Genomic DNA, 23,143 nt, shown 5'->3' on the forward strand with positions numbered 1-23,143 from the left:
AATAAGTGGTGATGTCCTATTCCATTGTCCACGGAGCCTTAACGCAGGTTCCGTGGGGATCATTTTGTAATGTAAGCAGTTATTTGCTCCATATGTGTGCTTCTGAAATAAAGGTCTGTTGGGTGAGCCCACCCCATCAGAGGGACATAACAGTGGGCTGCAAACATGAAAGAGAGGCAAGCATCCCTTTCTCTAGGAGAAAGAAATCCATTGCATATTTATAGCTGTAAAGAGAGATTCCTTTTGGATATCCCCCCCCCCCACTTCCTGTCACTCATGGGGCCAGCATCATCAGGCAATGGGTGCACTTTTCATAAAGGTCACTGCTAGTGGTGACCTTTATAAATTAGGGACCATCAAAAGGTACTTCCAAATGCTAGCTTCTTTAATGTCACTCTTCCCGGTCCCCCCACATACCTCTCCACTCCCTCTTTCCTCTCGGGTGACAGCAAAATTTGTAAGTATTTTTGACAGTGAGAAGAGAGAGGACCACAGAAGGGTGCATGTATATGGGAGAGAGTAGTAAGAATGTCTTGTTGGAAAGTTTGATCTCCCAAGGTCAAGAAAGCCAGGGACTTTAGATGAGTCTTTCAGTGGTCCCAAGGGCTGGCTCAGGGCCCCTCTCTAACCTCCCAAAAGGTAAATACACATTCTGCTTAGGGTGTGTCTCCCTGGGGCCACAAAGACAGACTCACAGCCCCGGATTTTTAAGGGCCGTCAAGAGCTCATCGGACACCACCGGAACTGCAATGTTTTTCAAGGCATGGGCCCCTCTCTCGGGGCAAACCCATTTTAGGGCGCCCTGCCCTTTATGAAGAAAAGAGAAGTCTCCCCGGGGCTCCCACCGGTTTTACCGCATTGGATGCCTCGCGGCGAATACCTGTCCCAAACTATGTCTGGGAACACAGGCCACACATCTGCAGACAGCAGAACAGAGCCTCATTGAGAAAGGCTCGGCAGGTCTGGGACAATCAGCTTATGGGAAATATTTTTGCTTGGCAGGAATGTGGTCCCGCTTGCTGAAAGTATGTCCTTTGTGTGGGGGACACACATAATCTGAGCCAACTTTGCCCTTTGAGTAGGAAATAGGCTTATCTGGAATTTTGGATGTGGAACTAGGGAATGGGTGGTGGGACGGGATCTATTTCAAACCCACTAGACCAACTGTCTACTTATAGCCCTGGGTATACGGAGAAGCCTTAATAGAGTTCTGCTTTTGTGAAGTGGATGGGGCCGGCTGACCCAATAAAAGACCCTTCTGAGTGGCAATTAAAGTCTTCGAAGGAACCACTAATGTATAGCCCTCGCAAGTACTTGCTAGGGTTACCTTGTATTTGTTTGGTTTTGAGGAAGGGTCTCACTATACAGCCAAGGCAGGCCTGGAATCCTAAGACTTCCTACCTCATTCCTGCCCTGTCCCCTAGTGCTAAGATTACAGGTGTGCACCCTCATCCTGGGTAAAGCCACTCTTGGAACCACGCAGGGCCTGGTCTCTCTGCCTATGCAGGTACACTGCTCTGAACTGCCATTCTCTGGGTCATGTTATTTCCATGTAGCAGCTAGTTTATTTATTTTTTTGAGACAGGGTTTTGCTGTAGCTTTGGAGCCTGTTCTGGAACTAGCTCTTGTAGACCAGGCTGGCCTTGAACTTACAGAAATCCACGAGTCTCTGCCTCCTGAGTGCTGGGATTAAAGGCGTGTACCACCACCGCCAGGCTAACAGATAATTTTTTAATGGAGATTATTTTTTGACTGTGACAGAATATTTTGCTCCATGCGCATGACCTGACTTATCAGGACTGCACATGAGAAAGATGCTTTCTCCATCAAATGTCTGAGGGGGGAAAAATCAAAATCAATTTGGCTATTATGGAACTGAACTATCCAAGTTGCAGGAATATTGATTGCAAAATTGTGCAAAAGTATATGTTTTGGGTGATATTTTATTGTGACCTAAGTGAGATACTGCACTAAAAAATTAAAAATGAAATACCACTATGGCAGGTATACAGTAGGCACTCAATAAGCAAATCTCCTGCTTCTGTTATTTCAATGGCTCCCATCACCACCAGTACCACATCTTAGTTTTCTGAGATGGCTAAATATTGAGCAATGTGTCTTATACTTTATTTTCAGAATGCCAGGGGTTTCTGGGTGCCCACACGTTAAATATTAATTGTACCAAGTCTGATCCTGTCCAGGTTTGTGGCCCAGGGAATTATATTAAAATAAATTTGACAGTGTAAGCAACTTGAACGAAAAAAAGTTGTATGAGTAGGGCAGAAATCCCTTCTCTAGTGGTTGGTTCTGTGAACAAGGGTGGTAGTGGGCTCGGGTTTGTGTCTGCCTTCCCTGAGAGAGTAGCGGCTGAGTGTGGATCCAAGAGATGCAGAAAGATATGTGACTTTGAAGTGGGGAATCAAGGGGCCTCATTGGAAACCTTTCTCTGTCTCCAAAGGGTCTCCTTTCCTGTTTCCAGGGTTCCCCACCGTCTGAGCTCATGTCTGGGAAACAGTGCTGGAGACCTGGCTTCCTTAACCTGCCCTTAGAACATAGCCATTGCAGGTTTGTGCTCTCAGCATCAGAAAGGCATAGATAACACATGGCCGGGTGGCTTCCCACTGCTGACATGGAGCCTGACTTTCTACTCCCAAGGGCTCCCTGCTGGGGAGGGTGTGGCTTGCAGGCCCACAAAGCCCTTGCTGGAGCCAGGAGAGGCAGAGGCTCTGGATTTTCACCACACAACCCCACTGCTTTTTCTGCAACTCCTTTCGGGATTTGCATCTCAAGAGTTTTCTGGCAATGTGCTGGGGAAACCACTGATTCAAGGTCCCTGACACCAAGCAATCAAAGTAATGTCTATCTTTGTGACTAAATATTGGGTTTTGTTACTGTTGATACCTGACACCCTGAATTGAAGCAAGGTCTAAGTCTCTGGTTAGGCAGGCCCGAAACTCACTATGTAGTCCAAGATGGCCTCAAGCTCATGGCAATCCTCCTGCCTCAAACTCTCAAATGCTGGGATAGTGGGCAGGAGCTCTCAGGTCTGGCTTACCAATTCTTAAGCAGTAGTTTCTGGCTCTCTTACGTCCCGTCCCGTTACAACACTGCCCATTTCCAATGAGACTGTTTTGCAGGATGGATTAATGATAAGCTTGGTATTGCTGTTTCCAGAGGGACACTTTCACTTGGAGCTTCTGGCCAAGAGCATCACGGCTCCGCATCCAGTGTGATCGACTGCACCTCCTAATCTTCTTACTCCCCTTAAAGTTTCTGTTTGGAAGAAACTTACCTGACTTCAGTCACCCAGTTCATAGTCTCTCTATGGCTTGGCAGTGACCAACGTCTGCAATGGCTTCCAACATTGGGCCATCACCACCCTCTGTTCTGTTAATGACTTTCTGTGGTCATTCCTCTGTCAGATCTCCGGTGTCCTCACCGTCAGGCCCTTCTGCTGCCTTCCTCTCCCCATCACTGTGTCCTTTGGCTTCATGACTCTCACAGCCATCCTCAGCTCACTGGCGTCTCTTTCCTGTGCCCTTGCAGTCCAGGGGGAGCTCAGCGCTCCACCTATCCCGTGGCAGCTCCTTGTGCTTTACATTACTGGAGCAAAGCACACAGTTTAGCTGACGAATCTCACCGAGCTAAGAATCTCCAACCACAGTGGGTACCGCGGATGCCATGGGTCAGCCATGGTCCTCTCTCGCTTGCTCTCAAGAATGGAAATGCGGCATCTTCTCCTTCCTCTACCCGCTGTGGGCGGTCTTGTTGCCATGAGAAAAGAGAAGCCCCCCAGAATGCTCTTTTTCCTTCCCCTGCATCAGTCCCCAACTCCTCTGACTCTATCTGTTCTTCCCTGCTCTGTGATACAGGAGGCCACAGCCCTTCTCCCCTTAGAGAAAGGAACCTCTACAATGTGAAGGTGACTAACTTTGCACGGAAAGGTGAACACCCTTCCTGCCTATACTCACCAGAACTGTCCCTTCTACAGCCCTTTGTGTGTCTTGTCTCCTCCCTCTGTAAAATTTATGTAATTATTTACTATCCCTTAGCCCCACTTACAATAATATTAATTTATAATGCCTCAGCTCAATCTATAATTATCCAAATTATGTATCCATTTACCATCTTTTCCCTTCCCATAAATAAATATTCATTGGTCTGTGCTATACACTAGATGCTCATACAGTACCTGATATGTGTGAAACCATCTATAAGTACCTTGAAAAAGAGCATGCTCCCATGCTTCCATGATCCATGAGTCCTGGGTCTTGTATGTTAGTTCATTTTCCTGTTGCTATTAAAAAGAAATACCTGACAACAGCAACCTAGTGAAGGATGGGGCTATTTCAGCCCACAGAATAATAAGAAAGAGTATAGTCCATCCTGGTGGGGAGGACACTGTGTCAAGAATACGAAGTGGTTGGCCTCATTGCATCTGCACTCAGGAAGCAGAGGTGAATCCTGGCACTCAGTTCTTTGTTTTTGTTTAGTCTGGGATGCCAGCCCATGGGGTGGTGCTGCCCACCTTCAGGCCAAATCTTCCCTTGTGGGTTAAACTTTCCTGGAAACACTCTTACAGGCCCACTGAGAGGTGTGTCTCCTAGGTGACTCCAAATGCAGTCCAGTAGACACTGGAGACTGACTATCACTGGAGGCTTCTACTCTGACGATAACCCTGGTTTGCATCTGGACGACTGTGGGTCCCCGATAAGAAAGCAGAAGATTCTGTTGGATCTCCTGTGAAATCCATTGAGGATTCTAAGTCATGTTCAGGTGTAGATGACTGGGCCAGGTAGAAGCTGCTGATGGTAAACCTTGGGAATCTACAGGCCTGCGGTGATCAGCAGGAAGCATCCTTTACCTTGGGGGAGAGTTAAGAAGAAACCCTCACTGGACCCAGGGTAGGACTTGGTGCCCGCTGTCAGCAGAGTGGTTGGACCTTTGAGGAAGACAAGACTTCTTTGTGACCCTCCCTTTACTCTCTTAGTCTAGAGCTTCTTCGGACTCCATGCTGGTGCTAAACCCAATTCACTGCTGTAGATCTGCCCCATTTCTTGGAGAGGGACCCCTTATCTACCTTTAGTCTGAAAGTCCCACTAGCATCTTCCATGTGGCCTACACTCACCCACACCCTATGCTGTACCTGAGAAAGAAACTTAGAACTCTGCCCCGGGAACACCCACCCACCCTCTGGACCCCACTGAGACCAACCCCAGACACACCACCCCACAAATTAGTGGACCGTGTCTGTGTTGACACATCTATTCTCAACCTAATGATATGTTTGTTTAACTGATGACTGTTGTCCTCATTAGGGACTCATTGTTGAGCTTGGAATAGTGATTATTTTTTGCTGATATTCCTTTTCTGCAGAGATGATTTTTTAAAAAAATCACTCTTTGGGTGTGCTATGAATCCTTAATGAGGATAGTTAAATTTACAAGAAACCCCCAAACCACCCTTCAGGTTGAAAATAGAAGTGTCTACACAAGCAAGCTGTTAATTTGCTGATTATGGATGGACACAGGACGACGACACACCCACAACCTTCAGTGAGCCTGCCCTTCACATGAGCATGGTAGCCAACAGGCAAGGAGGCAGCTGGGCCAACGGGGAGTGAGGGCTTGGGGTCCCAGAGCATCCTCTTCTCACTATGCAGAAAGAGACATCTTTCCAATGATCTGAGTATTGATCATGACTTCCAAATTGGATCCAAAGCTGGGAAAATCTTGGGAATGGGTAGAGAAATATGATCATAAAAAGTTATTGGCTGGACACCCAGGAAGTTAATTAATGAACTCAATAACCCCGAAAACCCAGCTTTCTTTGGAGTTCTTCACAAATTCTTGCATAAAAAGTAAGTACTAACTCCACACTTCTTGGACCAGTAGAGTGAGATCCTCAAGATCAATGTCTTGGCTGACCCCTGGGGTAAAGTTGATCAGGGCCTGTGGTTAAGCATGAGGTTTCGTCACCTGAAGTAGAGAGGCCACATTTACCTCTAAACCTGTCTCTTCTCATCTGTAGGCTGGGCCTATGCATAGAAGCCTGTCCCCGTTAGTAGACATATTTGAAGAAGTGGGAATTATGAAAGAACCCTGGAGCCTTCACCCTGTGTCTTGATCAGAACAATGCTGTTCATGGTAAAATTATAATGGTCTCACTAGCCCTTATGATTTCCATGCAAGATGTGGAGCTGGGATGGATGGGAAGTCAGGAAGGTGACGTGAGAAAGTCACAAAGGAAGTGTGTGGTCAGAGTGTGGGGAACTTAGATCAGGTAGAAACAAGCTCCCCAAGAAGCCGGCTACCAATTCTGACCCTGCTAAATGTTACCTGTGTATGCCCTTCTGCCACCACAGCCATGGTGCGATTGTGTCAGTAAATACAATAATGGTGTCCAGTGTGAGAAACCGTTAAATCTCTAATCTCAGTAATGGGATTGTGGCTGAGACTATCCCTACCCAGGTGTCTTACCCAGTATCTCCGCAGAGCCCAACTTGCACCAGACATGTGTCAAGCAAGCAGTAAGCTAGGCAGTGGGTCTTTGGCCAGCTGCATCTGCTCCAGTGCCACCTGGCCTCTTTCCCCAACTTCCAGGCTCCTACACTCAGGGACTGGCCTTTACCCATTGGCCAGTACATGCTGAGAAACTGTGGGTATTACATTGACCGTGGCTCCCCCATCTGCATTCATATCTGAACAGAATCTTCTTCCACAAACCATCCTCAGATCATTTAAAAGTTTTCTGGTGTCTTCTGGTCACCTGGACATAGGGTGTGGACCTCCTCCCTCTTGGTCTTGCATGGGTTGCCGCTAGTTATGATAGCTTACGTATCAACAGCAGGCTGTTCAGAGGAAAGATGAAGACTGACGAGAGCTGATACGGGCTAAATACCCATCTTCACTAAATGATGGAGAGGTGCTTCTAAATGCACTTGTTGAGGTGTTCTAGAGACAGATCCACAGATACACCAGGGAGGAGAGACATCCCCTGAACTATGGGCCAGCTAGCATCTCCTCCCGCCGTGTGTGTGTGTGTGTGTGTGTGTGTGTGTGTGTGTGTACATGTGCATATGAATGTTCATATTGTGTGATGTGCATGCCTGCATGCATATGTATATGGAACTGTGTGTAGGCCTGAGGCAGATATTGGAAATTTTTCCTTGATCATTTTCCACCTTATTCATAGAGATCAGATCTCTCAGTTGAATTCAGAACTCACCAATATGGCTATTTTGGTTTGCCCGGGGGTTTCAGGGATCTCCTGTCTCCACCTTCTGAGGGCTGGAATTACATGTAGATGCCAACTTGACATTTATGTGGATTCTGGGATCCAGACTGTACTGCTCCCCCTATGTGTCAAGCACCTCAATCATCAAGGCATCTCCCCAGCCCAGTCAACTTCATGTATGTGTATGTATGTGTACATGTATGTGTGCTCTATACATGTGTGTGTGGTAGGACTTACCTACAGGGCATTAGTTCTGATGGAAAAGGCTGTGGCGTAGTTTTGATGTGTTTGTTACCTGTTCCTTCTAGAAGATGCTACTAGACCATGTCTGGTCCAATCATTGGTGTTTCTATTTCATGTAGGAGGTGCTTCTTTGCTGGGTGAATGGGTGAGTGAACGGAATACCAACACAAGGGATGCTGATGATTCTTAAAAGGACAAGATAGGGGCTGTGGTCTGGTGTGGAGCCTTGGCAGAGGGAGCATTAACCAATGCTTTGGAAACTCAAGGTTAGCAGAGGTGCCTTCTGAAAGGCAGCTAAGGATCCTATTGAATCTTTCTAAATGGATCTGTTCAAATGGATATGTACACATGCACAGCTGTGTGTATGCATGTGTGTGCACATGTATGCACCTTCACTTACCTACACACAAATATATATTTACGGGGTCTTGCTATTTAACCCAGGGTGGCTTTGAATCTGAACTTGTCTTCCTACTGCCTCTACTCTGAAGTGCTAGGACGATAGGTATGCACCTGCATGTGTGGGCCACGTGGCTCTTGGAGTCTTGGGTGACACTCGAGGCAGAAAGGAGGAAGAGGGCATGCACACCTGGAAGACATATTTCTGTAAGTGGGTCTCTAGATGGTGTGTCTGGGGCTGGGGTGGAGCGTAGAAAGGAAGATTTAGAGACCATGTCAGAGAAGTCATTAGAGGCCCGCATGTACGGCCTGAGCTGGAAACTTTAGCTGTGACCCCCGATGTTATTTTAAGGTGGTGGCTTTTTCATATTTAATTATGAATGAAATTGCATTTGAGGACAGCAGCTGATGATGGCGTGTGGTTATGCTGTGTGGGCTGCTTTCAAAATAGCTCACCCCAAACTTCATTAGCGATTAGTTCGAGGAAAGTGCAGCCTGACCCGCTGGCATTTTTCATATGGTCTGTGTCCGAGTTACACATAGGCAGGGAAAGATAGCTAGTGACTTTGTAGGTCTCCCGTGACGTGGGCTGTCTCTTCCAGGTCTTGATCCTGGAAGCCCATTTTGGAGGATCTTAGAATGCATGATGGCGTCTGTCCCTCTTGTTTGTCTCTCCACTTTATCTTCTTTCCTCGTCTTACAGCGCGGTGGCTCTGCTTGCCCAGGGAGGATAGGGCTGGCACTGCACACTCCCAGCTGGCCCCAGAAATCTGGTGGCTGAGCCCAATACCGTTGTTTCCACTCCACCCCCTACCTAAATATGGTCAGTGTTTGCAGTGGCTCCAACACCGCCTCCATCTGTGTGGACTGTGGATTTCGGTTTGTCCATCAGCAAACGAGGCCTTTCCTGGCCTGCTTTCCACTGCTAGACTTAGGATAAACCCTTGTTACCGCGCAGCTTAGCCCTGGTGAGAAGTACACATGGGCGGGTGGCCACAGCACCCAGAGCCTTTCTGGACACTGCGTCCAGTCTAGGCATCTGTCCCCGCCCATCCCATTGCTGACATTGGCCAGAGAGATGGCTAGCATCCCAGGGTAAGTCCCAGGAGGAAGCTTCCCTCATTGCTCTTGTAGGAGGCAGAGATGTGACTGACGGACAAGCTGGGTTTGATTTCTGCTAATTTCCCCACCCTATCCTTCTTCAAAGTCTTCCTGTGTAACGCAGGCCGGCTTTCCTTCTGCGTTCATCCTGCCTCAGCCTCCCAAGTGTTGGAATTATAGACACACGTGATCAGACTGGACTGCTGTTGGGGCTCTCTGATCTTTTTAAAATTACACAGCCTCTCCGGGCCCCAGTTTCTCAGTCTCCACGTCGTGGGGATAAAGTGAATAATAGAAATTAAAATAATTATGCATGACATTTAAAGAACTCATCAGTGGGCTGGGCTCCCGGCAGGAGCTTAGTAAGAATTAACTGCGCTTTGCCACGGATGATGGTGATGGTGATGATGATGCTGATGATGATGGTGATAGACCATGTGGCGAGAGGCGCGGAGTGGAGCCGGGGAGTCTGGGATTGAATCCTCGGGCTCTTGTGGCTTGCTTGTTTAACCTTGGGTGAGTGGCTTGACCTTGCTTGGCTTTGGTGTCCTCGCCTCTGTCAGGCGCAGTGCCTATAGCTGGCATTTCTTAAGCTGGCATAACGGTCTGAACGGGGCCCAGTGGTCCACAGGAAGCCTGATTGTAATTGACATGTTCTCCTGTGCAAACTGGTTCTGACTACTTTTCTCTAGGATTTTGGAATTACTGTCTCAGGAGCTGCATGATGTTGGTCATAGTCATCTTTCCTTGTGCCTCGGTTTCCCCAATGATCAAGTCAGGGTACAAGGCCCACTGTGGAAGGTTGTTCTGCTGACTCTTGACTTACAAAACACCTGAAGGGTGAAGGAATGACTGTTGCTATGCCCTCCACCCAGCTCCTCCCTTCCTTTTGAAACTGTAAAGTACTGTAGCTCAGTAACCCTGGCCGATCCCACAGGGCTCTGGGTTGGGAAATTGCAGGTTTGAGTTAAAAGAAAGTTTAAGAACAGCTTGAGGGGCTTGTGAGAAACAGCTACTGACCCCCCACTGAGGGGTTCCTGTATCATCTTCTGGGGAAGACACGGGTACAAAGTTCACATGGGCAGTGTGTGTCCCAGAGTGGAGCTGAACAGGAGCGGGTCTCAGTGTGCAGGGTGACGGAGCTTTGCTCACCATAGGGCGGAGATCTCTAACAGGTGATCTGTCTGGAATTCTGGAAGCTGTTCTTATGGGTGTAGGGATGTACTGCAAAGTGTGTGTGGCGCTGCAATCCTGGAGTGCGGAGGAGGGATTGGGGACAGAGATGGTGAAGCCACTGTGGAGAGAAACAGTGGTTCCCCTCTTATCCCAGCGCTCGCTGTTTTCCCTCCTCACAGATACCCGCTCAGGCTGCCGACCCAGGGCATCCTGCTGGATTGAGCTGGGAGGCCCGCTGTGGGGAAATGTAATAGGAATCTGTGGTGCTAGAGCAGGCAGGCTGCCTCCCTACAGTCCCGCCATGAAGTCTGTTGACTGTCACCTGCCCTATTCCAGCTCCAGAGTCTGTCCTGTGAAAGGAACATGGCCAAGACTGGTCCTAGGGCTGCCCTGAAGCCTTCCTCACTTGAAACTGCTTCTGGGAGTCAGAGGCCATGTTGGCTCCGTTACTTGAGTCTATGCCAGGTGGTTTGCGCGAGAGTCCCAAACCCAACAGTCACACTGACTGTTATTCTTAAGAAGTGGGCTTAAGGACAAGACAGTGAGTGTTACTGGTCATCAGAGGCATGCCATAAGCAATTGGCTAGGTCCCTCACTCACTAGGACATCCCCAGGAATCCTGGCCCTTCCCCACCCTCTGCGCCAAGCTTGCTTCTTTGGGAGGCAGCATCCTCCGGGGGCAGGACTTCATGAGCTACACCATCCTCTGTGGTCCTTCTGTCCCTCCACTTCCCTTTCTGAATCTCTCATCCCCATCACACCTATCCATGTGGGAACATCCCCCATGGAATGCCCCCAGGGTAGGTCAAGGGCATCCACAGACATCTGAGAAACAGGGTGAGCACTTAGGGCTGAGGGTGCCCGAGGAGTCTACTCTGCTTCTAGCATGCACCTTCCTGGAGTCTAGCCACAGCGGCCAGTTATCACACAAGGCTGGCTTTCTTCTTGTATCTTTACATAGACTTTTTACCTGCCTAGGTCCCTTGTCATCCCCGTGGACCAGGACTTGGAGCAGGGAACACTGGCAGGTCCTGAAACAGTCTCCATCTCCTACCTGCACATGTGCACAGAAATAAGCCCTGAATGCTTTTTCTTAGTGTGCAATTTGCTGTCTATTTTTAACTTGTACAGAAAGGGCCAAAAAAGAAAAATCCCTGAGGAAGTCAGAGCGGATGGAGGTTGCAGGTTATCCAGTCACCCAAGGACCCGATGTAATTGCCGAAATGACATCTTTTGGCACAAGAGAGTCTCCCAGCGAAGGGCTTCCTCCTGCAACAGGCTGTGTGTGGTTTCTCTCTTCTGCCTCTGTAGCTCTTAATTCCTTTCCAGCCATGTCAGGAAGACTTGAGGAGAAAAAAAAAATCCCAGCATTAAAGACATGCTCTTTGTTTTTGCAATCTGTGACCCCAGCAATCTCTTTAGCAAGCCACGGTTCAGTGAACTGGCACACAGCAGCCGCTCGGCAGTGGAAAAATCATAAAACAGATGGAAGCTTTACATTTTTGTTTAGATTTTAAGAGCAGTTTTTATAACATCGCTTAAAACCATCCTGATGTATCGCACTGTTTACACTCAAAGCTTTGTAGCTAAGATGTTTACAGTACAGAGACTGTTTTAAGATATTTTATAGTTATGATATTTAGATAATTGGCCAAGAAAAAAGATAGTTTGTTAAGATTGTCGTGATGTTGGTAACCGTGAAGGAACTTATGAGTCTCAATAAATATGTCCAGTTCAGTGGAAAGTACAAACTCAGTTAAAACAAAACAACACAAGAGGGAATATCTTTTCAGTGAAATCATTTCCTTTTCTTAATCAAAAGATGACAATCGGGGCTTTAGAACGCCCATCTGCATGGCACCATGCCGCGGCTCCTTTCTAGAAGCGACATCTCCTTTTTCTCCCGAGGGATGCATGGTGACCCTTCACTGTTCCACGGGGGTTCAGGACACCACCTCAGGATACGTCCGGGCAGCCCCACCCCCGTCTCTTTGTGCAGTGTGCAATACGCACAGATTCTCTTTATTTTTCCTTTTTCAGTGTTGAAGAACTTATGCAGAGCTAGGATTTGGACCTCCCCCACTTTTTTTTTTCATCTTTAAACTGCCCCAAAATGGCATTAATCAAAAACAATAACTCCTTTTAACTTTCTAAAGTGCTCTGAAAGAAAGTATGAAATAATCTGTGTGTGGGCCACAAATGTGGAGAATGCAAACATTTCACAATAAACATCTTAAATGAAAGTCCCTGGCAAGATAGGCTGAAAGATAGGACATGCTGGGTTAATTAATGCATACTCATAAAAACAAACCTCACTTTTAAGATTCGACCAATAAAAATCATTAGCATATTTGGATCGGATGACTTTGTGTATATGTTCAGCTTCCCCGTGGCACATTGTCCTCTTGAAGCCTAGGAACAGATTTCAACTTCAAGTCAGAACTCCCCTCCCATCGGCCCTTTGTGTTCCTGACACAGCGATAGGATGATTTATTCTGGTTTTATCTATAATACCTGCAATTGATCTACCGGCGATGGGATTAAATTTATCACTTTAGATGTATAAATCATAGTTAGATCACCCCCAAAAATGTTTGGTTGCATAAAAAATTTTCTATTGTTTGCTGATGACACACAGTGTTTGCTTTTCATTATAATCAAATTACTATAATACATAATTTTCACCCCAAGATGCTTTTTTTGGGGGTTTTTGCTCTCTTAAATTGAATCATCTCAGCCTGTTCACAAATTCTGTCTTTAAACACCTTCTCTTTCTTGAGATCGCATATTCAAACAAACATTGACACTGGGGTTGTGGGCTGTGCTCTGTTCTGGAGCTTTGCGAAATCGGGAATCACAGAAAATTTCTAAGTCTCCCTGCAGTATGGAAGAGCCCGGTTTTACGTCGTGCGCTTTGAAGACGCCCAGCTCCAAAGGCCTCTTCTGTGAAGTGCAAGCCGTCAAATCTAACTCATCTTTAAAGGACTGAAATTAGAATTCATAAACTCTCCCGAAGTTGTAACTACCTAGACAGAGAAATTCTGCACCTCTAGTGCCACGTCTCAAATCCTTATGAAAACAAAAACAACCTGAGAAAAATTATTGAAGAAAAATAGAAAAAACCTCCAGCCTGAGTTTAATTTTATCCATCTTTATTGGCAGCTTACTTTGAGCAAATGTGTAATAAAGTTACCACGCAGAACAATGGGAAGAAATGAGGGAAAATGGTTTTCGTTGTTTTCTTATCCTGTTTGTGTTAATAAATACCAAGGAGCAGTAAATATCTGAATACATAATCTGGGCATCTGCAAGGCCAGGATTGGCAACCGGACTGCAACCTTGCCATAATTATGCAAGCCATGCCATAATTGGTCCGTTCTGCAGGTGGTCAGGCACTGTCCTGTCCATGCAGGCCTCCCCAGGGACTGCTGCCCTGTCCCTTTGGCTCTCCCTGACTCCCGTGGGGACAGGCTTGTGCCCCTCAAAGCCTTTCTATGGTTATATCATTCCAACTGGCCTGGAGCAAGACAAGCACCCACAGTTAAGGAGAGCGCTTTTCCTGGGGACATTTCCTGACAGCGTTTGCAAGCTGGAGAATTGTGAGGATTGTAAACACTGACTCTCATACCCTCATTTTGTGCCAGAGACTCAACATTGCCTATTTTAGAGACTGTGTGTTTACGATACAAAACAAACGTCGGCGTGGCATGTGTGTATATTTGTCCAAAGCCACACCTAGTGGTCCCTGGGGTGGGAGCATGTCCTTCAGACCAATAGCCAAGCTCTGTGTACTGACCTTCCCATGCCTGCTCACCACCTCAGGTCACCGGGGATGACTGCAGGAAGGTGTCTACTCTGAGAAGACCCCATCCACAGCTGGGCTGTTGACTGGGAACCCTCCAAAGAATCCAAGGTCCCCCATGCAGCAAGCTTCAAACTTGAGCGTGGATGTGTGGATGTGAGCACATGGCCCTGGGGTTTTTGAGTTAGTTCTGTCTTGTGGGTAGCTGAGGGGTGGGTAGACGTTGTAAGCAGCCTTTTAACATGTGTATGTGTGAGTGTCTCTATGAGTATGTGCCTGAGAGCGGAGGTGGCTGTGGAGGCCAGAAAAAGGCATCAGATCCCCCGGAGCTGCAGTGACAGGTGACAGCGAGCCACGTGATGCGAATGGCAGGAATAAAGGCGGGTTCCCTGGGAAAGGAGCAAGTGTCCTTAACTGCCGAGCCTTCCCTCTGGCCACTGAACAGACTTTTGGATGTGTTATGTGGGAGACAGGTCAGTTGCGATTTGAATATGGTTGCGTGTGTCCCACAGGGGTCACGTGTTAGGAACTTGGTACTCCATTATGGTAATACTGAGAGGCGATGGGACCTTTAAGGGGTGGAGCTTCCAGGGTGCTACCCTTGGAAGAGATGGAGATAAGCTCCCTTGGAAATCTGGGCTCCTGGGATAGGCGTGGTTATAGGAGTCTTCCTACAGGGTGGAGATATGTCTCAGTTGTAGAATACTTGTTTACCACACACAAGGCCCTGGGCTCAATTGCTCACACTGCAAATACAAATAATGGTAATAATAGCAACAAATGAATGAATAAGAAATCAAAATAGTTCCAGCCCAGACGACATGAGGCACTCTCATAAAACCAAACCAAACTAAAGGAAGGAAGCTTGGCCCTGTAGAATGCTCTCTTGTGATCCATTTGGGGACCGTTCCCTCAAGTGTGTTCTTGCCACTTGCCGTGAGGTCCTCTCCAGACCTGAGCAAATGCTATTCTCCAGAATCTTCAGAATGATGAGCTAGATTACACTGGAGCTAGTTTGAATGTATTTGACCTCCAAAGCTCATAGGGAGAGGATCTTTCGGGAGGTGTGGCCTCACTGAAGGAAGAGTGCCACTATAGGGGTAGGCTTTGAGATCTCTTTTGCTTAACCTTAGATGTAGCCAGCACCATGCCTGCCTGCAAGCTACCATGCTTCCTGCCATGATGATAGTTAACTGTACCTCTGAACTGTTAGCGGACCACCTCAACTGAATGTTTTCCTTTAGAAGAGTTGCCATGGTCATGGTAGACACCGTAGGAAATTCACAGCAATAGAAACCCCAAGATCCACCTCTTCTCTTTAACCGTAGCTGACCTCAGTTATTGTGTTATAGTAAACTACCTATCCTTGGAGAAACTAGGCTGCTTTGGATAAGATGCAAGCTTCTGTAGCCCCTAAAATTTTAGCCACTGAAATCTGGGTTGCATGTTGGGAAACAGCAAGAGGCTGGCCACCCCACGTCCGCTAGACTGATATGGCTTCAGTATTTTTAAGGTAACAGATGGAAGTGAGAGTTGGGATGACCACAAGTAGGAAAAGTTGGAGGAAATGGGCCAAAGCCTAATTGTAAGCTTCAGAGGACATAGTCAAGGTGTTGTAGAGGCGACTCTAGGCTGGGGTACTTCCAATTAGGTCACAAGGGTATTATCACCATCCACCCAGACCTCATGCTGAAGACTCCATGTGCCTGTTTCTTCCCTACCTCCTGGGTACCAGTGGTGGACCTCGTACTTTGGGTGTTGTTGGCTTTGCTTGTCCGCCATTGTGTCAGCGCTGAACCTGGAAGCTGATCCCTGGAGGCCATGACTCTGTGAGTCACCTGCTGGCTTAGGACAGAGTGAGGAAGGCATTTGTTCACCAAGGGTGGGCCCATGGGAATCTTGGGAATTCATATTCCCCCCAGCTAGGAGTTCTCTGGACACTCCTGCATTCAGTTCTGCTATATTGAGCAGCTAGGAAACACAAGGCAAGGGAAAGGTATGGACTCCCGTTCTCAGATGGTAAATTATGCCCGGCTAGGTGATGACCAAGGCTCCTGATTTCTCAGCCCTGTGGCCTTGTCACTGCTCATGTAAATGAGACTCTACCAGTCAACATTCAGTGTGAGATACTAGCTAGATGAACCATTAGAACACCTCCTAGGTTATCTTTTTGTCTGAGAATATCGATAGTATTAGTAGCCGCTGTTTGTGTACCGGGCCCATTCAGTTAGTCTAAGTCATTCTTATGACCATCACGCCATCTTACAGAGGAGGAAATTGGCTAAGAGAGGCTATTGAGCATTCAAGGTTCACAGTCAGTGGTACAGGAGGGTTTAATGCTTGACCACTTACCTAGTATTGGTGCTTGCTTCTTCCCTGGCTGTTTTTCCACTGTCTACAGTCTCCAGGTATGTTCCTCTCTGAATATATTTCTGTTTGTTTACTTACATAGTTGGGAACAGCATATTGGCTATTGTTTATGGCAATTCCCTATCAAATGAAACAGACTGGTTTCAGGAATTCCATCGGTCAGTTTGAGACAACTTTAATTAGTCCTCGGTACAAACTTGAGTAGATGACCCCCACAGGATAAAAGTAGTATGCAAATGGCCTTTGAGAACATGGATGCTGCATCTCTAGGCGTGGTCCCATAGCCTGCATGTGGCCATGCCTCCCTGTGCTCTATCTTGGACAGAGAGCTAAGAATTGGTCTGGGCTGTGACTTGGGTTTATGGTACCCAACTCTTCCGTGAGCCCTCACAAGTACAGTATGCCGAAATAAATCATGTAATGTGAAATTTCTTGTGTGTAAAAGATTATTTCTTAAGTGGGCTGGTTTGAGACTCCTCAGGAGGGCAGCTCGGGGATTTGGTCCAGAGATAAAGAACACTCTTTAAAGAGGCTGCTCTTGCAGTGGCTCTCTTCCTCACGCTCACTGTTTTTCCCATTCTTACTCTCAGTGGCACGTCTCTCCTTCTCCTCTTCCCTTTGAAGTCTCTCCTTCCATCTAAGGTCCTGTCATGTTCATATTTGCTCCATGTGTTGTTTCTATGTAGCACTCTTCCTCCCCTTTCTCCAGGGAATTTAGGTGTCAGCCTTGGTTTTAAGACTGGCAACTTCAGCCTTCTTTCATGTCTTTCTTAACACAACACAAATGTAGGCTACACTTCTTGGTCAAGATTAAACAGAAGGAATGGGGACCGTGTCGTGTCTCTGCAGTGAGGGATTTCACCAGGGTTCTTGTTTTCCTCCTGGAAGCTGGCTTCTCATAGCATCTTCTAACCAGGCTTATGCGAGAGTTTTGGATGTTTCCTCTTCCCAGTATGCATAGAGGGCAGAGGCTAATTACCTGCCACAGAACGAGCAAGGGTGACAGTGAACCACAGTAAACTCAGGAAATCTCTGGTCTCCCTCAGTGCCATGGCTGGAGGCAACACAGACCGGGCTTCCAGCATAAACAAATCATTGGCAGGGTTGCAAACAAAGGAGTAGTGGTGAGTTGGGGTCGAAAGACTGTTTTTGTGTGGAAGACTAGAGAATGTCTCATTGAAGCTCCCCGAAATCTGTGCTGTGTTGCTTGGGCCCAATAGAGATCAATAGCCATGCTAGAATCGTGACACCTTGTTTTCAATGTGTGACTCCCTCCACCCCTACGCTACCAAAACCACTGTCACGAAGTGAGAAAGTCACCAAATGTCATGAAGGCTCCAGTACCAGTAGTTCACAAACTAACTTCCACAGTAATGCAAGGGTTCCAAGGAGAAGCTTTGGAAGCCAAAAGAAGGGGACAAAGAAGCAGGGTCCCTCATGTGAACTTTTGCAGAGTAAGTATTCCCTCATCAGCTCCTTGTAGAAAGAGCTCTGCCACTAGACGATGCTGAGAACCCACAAATAGAGATCAAGTTCTTGGTTCCACAAGTAGGAAACCAGGTTTTGCCATAGAGTGAAGAATCACACGTGTTGGCTCTGTACATCCAGGTTAGAGCAGTGCCTTTGGTCACATCAGTGAGGCTGGGATAGAAGAAATGAAATACAAACTTAAATGGAAGATGCTTGTCCTGGTGCCTTGCTTCAGGTAGCCTGGAACATACAGAATTTTGGAGAGATGGATGCCCATGTGGGACTAAGCTCACCATGGGTAGGAGACCCAAAGTTCCCATAACAGAGCTACTTGACAATGGCCAGCGATGCTGCCCAGTAGTTGAGCAGCTGCTTCGTGTAGAGCCTGAGTCTAGAGCTCTTAGCTATGTTATCTTCTATTAAAACTTAAATATCTATATTTAATTTTATTGAAGCTAGAGATTGGAGCCAGAAACTAGTATGTGCTGAGTGGGAGCCTTCAGCTCTGAGTGACACCCCAGCCCTGTTATCTCCATTTTACCAGTAGAGAAATGAAGATGGTTACGAGACTGGTGATAGTCATGCTGGAGCTTGCTGGGCTGTGTGCTGGGACCAGTGCTCCCATCCTCCTAACCAGGAACAGGAAGATGGCTTCTAGTGTCTAGTAAGATTTCCTGGGAGTATACTGGGTTAAGAAGTTCATCATTAGAAGCACCTTCTGGGAGGCTTAGATGCACAGTACTATTTTTTTTTTTTGTCTTCTTTCTTACTCATACACCATGATCTGTAGAAAATCCTACTGGGTGAAGCCCAACTCCTGACAGGACTCAAGCAGAGGCTATGCTTGTCATACTTTCTCTTCTGTTGCCCATCAGCTCTTCGGGTGGGCATGATCAAGGTATCCCTGCATATATTTATTTACTAAAAGTCCATTGATAAGGCTCTCACTTGCCTAACATACGCAAGATCCTGGGTTCCATCCCTAGCACTGAAAACAACAATAATAAAAGAATCTGTTGATCTACTAATACTCCTCTATTCCTTCATAAGTCCTTTCTTAACTTGCATATGCATTTACTCATTGATCCATATCCTTACTAATTTTTAATTCCTTCCATCTTCATTCTAGCTCTTTCTTCATTCATTCATTCATTCATTCATGTCTTTAGATATTTGTTTACTTACATATTTAGTCACATGAGCACTATGGGGCCATTCTTTTGTTTGTTCGTTCATTCATTCATTCACTCATTTAATGAATCATCCACTTTGAAATGAATCACAGCCTCTGGCATTGTGTAATAGTTAAGCTAGGGTAGATGCTGAATGGGGTGCCCATGAAGTTGCATAGATAGTGCCAGGACCTGAGAGAAGCCTTGTGGCCCGTGACAAGTAAAACTTAAATATATCTACTGCGATATAGAAATTGAACGTCACTCATTGGCTGAAGTCCCCTCCCCCAGTTCTTCAACTCTGTGGAACTACAGTCCTGTTTGAGCCTCTCCAACAGGCCTTCTTGTAGTCTGGGGCCATCTTTGGGTTGTTCTAAAAGTGGAGACCTATCTGGGTCTCTCTTTGCCCACCAGGAAAGGAAGCTGTGGTTGAGTCTAGGGTTGTGGTGGGTGGAAAGGAATGCACATAGACAGACACATGAGGGCCCCACATAGAGGAGCAAGAGTCACAGTGAAAAGTATAGTGGGGAAAAAAAATCACTGTGGGCCAAGGCAGATTGGGGATCTTCGTCTTCCCTGCTGGCAGGAACTTCATCCAGTTGTTTCGCTTTGAAATTCCCATAGTCCCTGAAGGTCATGGGAATAGAGGTCACGTAGAAGGAATACCACCATGCCTCTTACCCCAGTTGAGATATGCATTTAAAAGCTCAAGGACTAAAGGTGAAGTTAAATTTCTAGTAACAGTAATAATGACTGCCAGGCAGGTTGAGAGTGAGGACATTTTATACTTGGGCACAATATAACTGGGGTAGGGTCTTCATCCTCCAGGACATGAACGAGGACTAGAGAGATCTTAAGTGTTGAGTCCTGGTCCTGGGTTCTCACTGTATCCACTCCTTTCCCGTCACCGTTGAACATAATACTCGACAGAAACAACTTAAAAGATGAGAGATTTATTTTTGGCTCACGGTTTTAAATGGTTTCGGTCCATCATGGTGAGGAAGGCTCAATGGACAGGTGAGTTCATGGCAGTGACAGTAGGCACAAAGACTGTTCATACCATGGCAGACCAGGAAGCAGAGGAAACAGAAACCCGGGGCCATTTAACCTTCAAAGCCTTTCTCCACAATGACTGGCCACCGGCTAGGTTCTACCTCCTAAAGCTCCTTTCATAACCTTCCAAAAATAGTGCCAGCAGCCAGGGACCAACCACACTAAACAGCAACTTCTGGAGGACATTTTGGATTCAATATTTCATCTCACATGAACTTTCCTTGCTGTGGGTGACTCCCATGCACTCATGAGCAATTCTTGCTCACAGAGAGGCCCCCCCAGGGATTCTTTGGATAAGTATTACATCAACCAATGACTGTCACACATGGCATGAGACTCCTGTTGGTTCCAGATGATGTCTTTGTCCTTAACCACCCTGTGAATGATGCCATGCCCTGTATGAAGGTTGTGGGTACTCAGTTGGAAAACACTGTTGCCCACCCTAGAGTGTAGTTGGCTCCCATGGTACCATCTTCCCTGAAGGCACTCAGGCATCCAAACCCTAAGAAGTCTAGATGCTTATTTTACCTGTGGTTCAGAACCCCACCCACCTTGAATCTCAACTCATGACCAATGGGAAGAGTTCTTACTGCATGCTGGTTCCCTAGGTAACCAGTGCACACAATTGAGAAGGACCAGAGGAAAAGGAAAGAATCAAAGAAGCATGCATAGCTCTTCATCCAGCTCAGCCCCCACCCCTTCCCTCAACATCCCAGCCTTGGTTTGGTCTGTTACTTTAGCTGCTTGGTTTAAAATACACAGCTATAAACACTCAGGACAACCAGCCGTATGTGGCCGGATGTAATATTAATTTCTTTCCTGGTTTGTCTGTGAAAGAGTCAACCATATAAATCACTGTAAGCCGTGAAGACAGAAAGTGAAATCACATCTTCTTATGTATGAGTATAGCATGTTACCTTTTGACTCAAAGTAGCATCACGCATGGCCAACTCACAGTCTTTGTGTGAGCCTTGATTTCGGCTAGGTGAGGCAGGTAGAAGCCCCCCTTCCATATTGGAGCAGAGCCTTGGATTTATCTATGGCGTATCCCTGGCGAGCCTGGTGTCTGCCGGACAGTGTCCCTGCAATGCCATTTTTCACGACTTGTTTAATTAACAACCATTTTTGACCTCGGCTTGTTATGAAAGTGTTGCTATTCTCTCCTGCTAAATTATGTCTAATGAACATATTTGCATGTTATCAGATATAGCAATATATCATTTCAAATTTGAGCGTTTAAGCCTACATCACTCAAAACAGCTTTTGTGGATTAGTAAGCAGGTGAAATCAAAAATCTCATTTCATATCTGACATTAATAACTTTCGGGGGAGTGAGCATTGACATTCATGTCTGGACCAGAATCGAGCCCAATGTCCTAGAAATACAAGGGCAACACACAAACCTACTCACCAGATAGGAAAATAAATCACACATAATGCAGAATTTCTACCTTACATGTTAATTAATGTGTGCAATCAATTACTGATGTTACAATATGAGAAAGAAACTGGTGGGGAAAGGGGTAATAAAAAATACCTATAGATTTATCTGCTTCTTTTTTCTATTTAAACAAATAGTCTTCAAGCCCGTGAATGCTGTGTTGAGGCATGCTTGGAATAATAAGCATCATAAAATCTAATCAGATTTATAAGAGGAATTGATTGTTGTGGCAGGAGGAGAGGGTGGAAAATAAGCTGAAATTTAAGTGTTAATTTTTATGCTAATCCACAGTGGCTTCATATGAAGCAATTTTGTTCTGTGCCACAAATATAAAATTGTCCCTTGCAGAGAAATGTCAGCTTGCTAGACCTGAAAGCAGTAATTTATTAGGTATGTTTCTATTAGTATGTGTCACAGTTGTTAGCGGGCTATACACACAATGGCGCTTCATACTTATCCTCTAAGTCTGAGAATGTTTCAGCTCAGTGGCTGGAACGTGGGGCATTAATGCATTATCATATGCGGGGTGGTCTGTGCCCTGTGGACAAAAGGCTATTTAATACAATTTAATGTCATTCTGAGAAGAAGTGGAAAAATAAAGACGGGGAATAAAATGGCATCTGTGAGTTTCACAGGGCACTCATGCACAAACCCTCAGTTTAAGAGGTATGACATTTCTGCCAAGAAAAAGAATAAAACTGGGGCAGGTTTTTTTTTATAACCTGTTCCCCACTGCAGTATTTCCTAAATGCTATTAAGTGATCGATTTACACGGCCACATGATGATGTCATCCATAAGAAGGGGAATGCAGATGACAGCAAAATACTACTGACAGTGACCTTGTTTCTGAATCCTTGGAACCCTGTCAGCTTTGCTTCCAGTATATGGTTTCAAAGAATGTACTTTTTGGACAATATCTAGTTACTGGGTAGTGAATTAATAGAGTTAAGGGTTCTGATGCAATTCACATATAGGTCAATTACATGCGCCAACATCTGCTCTGTCACGATCATTTGCATATAGCATTCATATGTTAATGATGCCTCTTTTTACTCAAGTAATATATTTTAATAACAAGATTTGCATATCAGTTTGGATCAGTATATTACAAGCAATTTATCATTTTCTCCTTCTTGTTATGATTTGAAGAACAATATCTTGAATGATGGCTGCTATATTTGAGCACGGCTCTGATTTATACAAGGAGCCCCTCGGTGGGAAAGCTTCCATTCTAAAGCTGCTTAAAGCCTTATAAATCAATAATGACACAGATGGACTGCTGATAATCTATTTAGAATGCCTGATAGCAAATATTGCCGTACAGACGATTAGAGGGGTAACCATTTTAGCAGAGTCCTTCCTGCCTCTACGAATGGCAAGTTTGCACAGAAGCAAGGAAAAAGAAGTGCCTGTACCCTGACTTCGGATCAGACCTTCTCCTTGCAGGGTCTGGCTCGCGGAGGGGAAGACCTGGGGAGAAGAACAAAGGCGCTTCCCGTTCCTGCCAATATAATCATATCAGTCCCTGTTTCTTTAACAAAACAGGACCTCTTAATGGAATTGTGTCTTCAGGTGTAAATAGCTTTAAAAGCCGCTTCTCGGGTCCTCTCTGCCCCGATACAGCGCAAGGAGTGAGAAAATAAAGTGGAGGTTGTCAAAAGTGGCAGCTGTTTGGAATC

General features: G+C 46.1%; 1 protein-coding gene across 4 annotated transcripts in view; it reads left to right on the forward strand.

Annotated features, from left to right (window-relative positions):
- Positions 1-23,143, forward strand: part of Znf536 (zinc finger protein 536) — a 452,425-nt gene that overhangs the window by 103,168 nt on the left and 326,114 nt on the right. The gene's annotated exons all lie outside the window — the stretch shown is intronic.

Source organism: Myodes glareolus, chromosome 1, assembly GCF_982192425.1.
Source record: "Myodes glareolus chromosome 1, mMyoGla1.1, whole genome shotgun sequence".
In the NCBI taxonomy this organism is placed as follows: Eukaryota; Metazoa; Chordata; class Mammalia; order Rodentia; family Cricetidae; genus Myodes; species Myodes glareolus.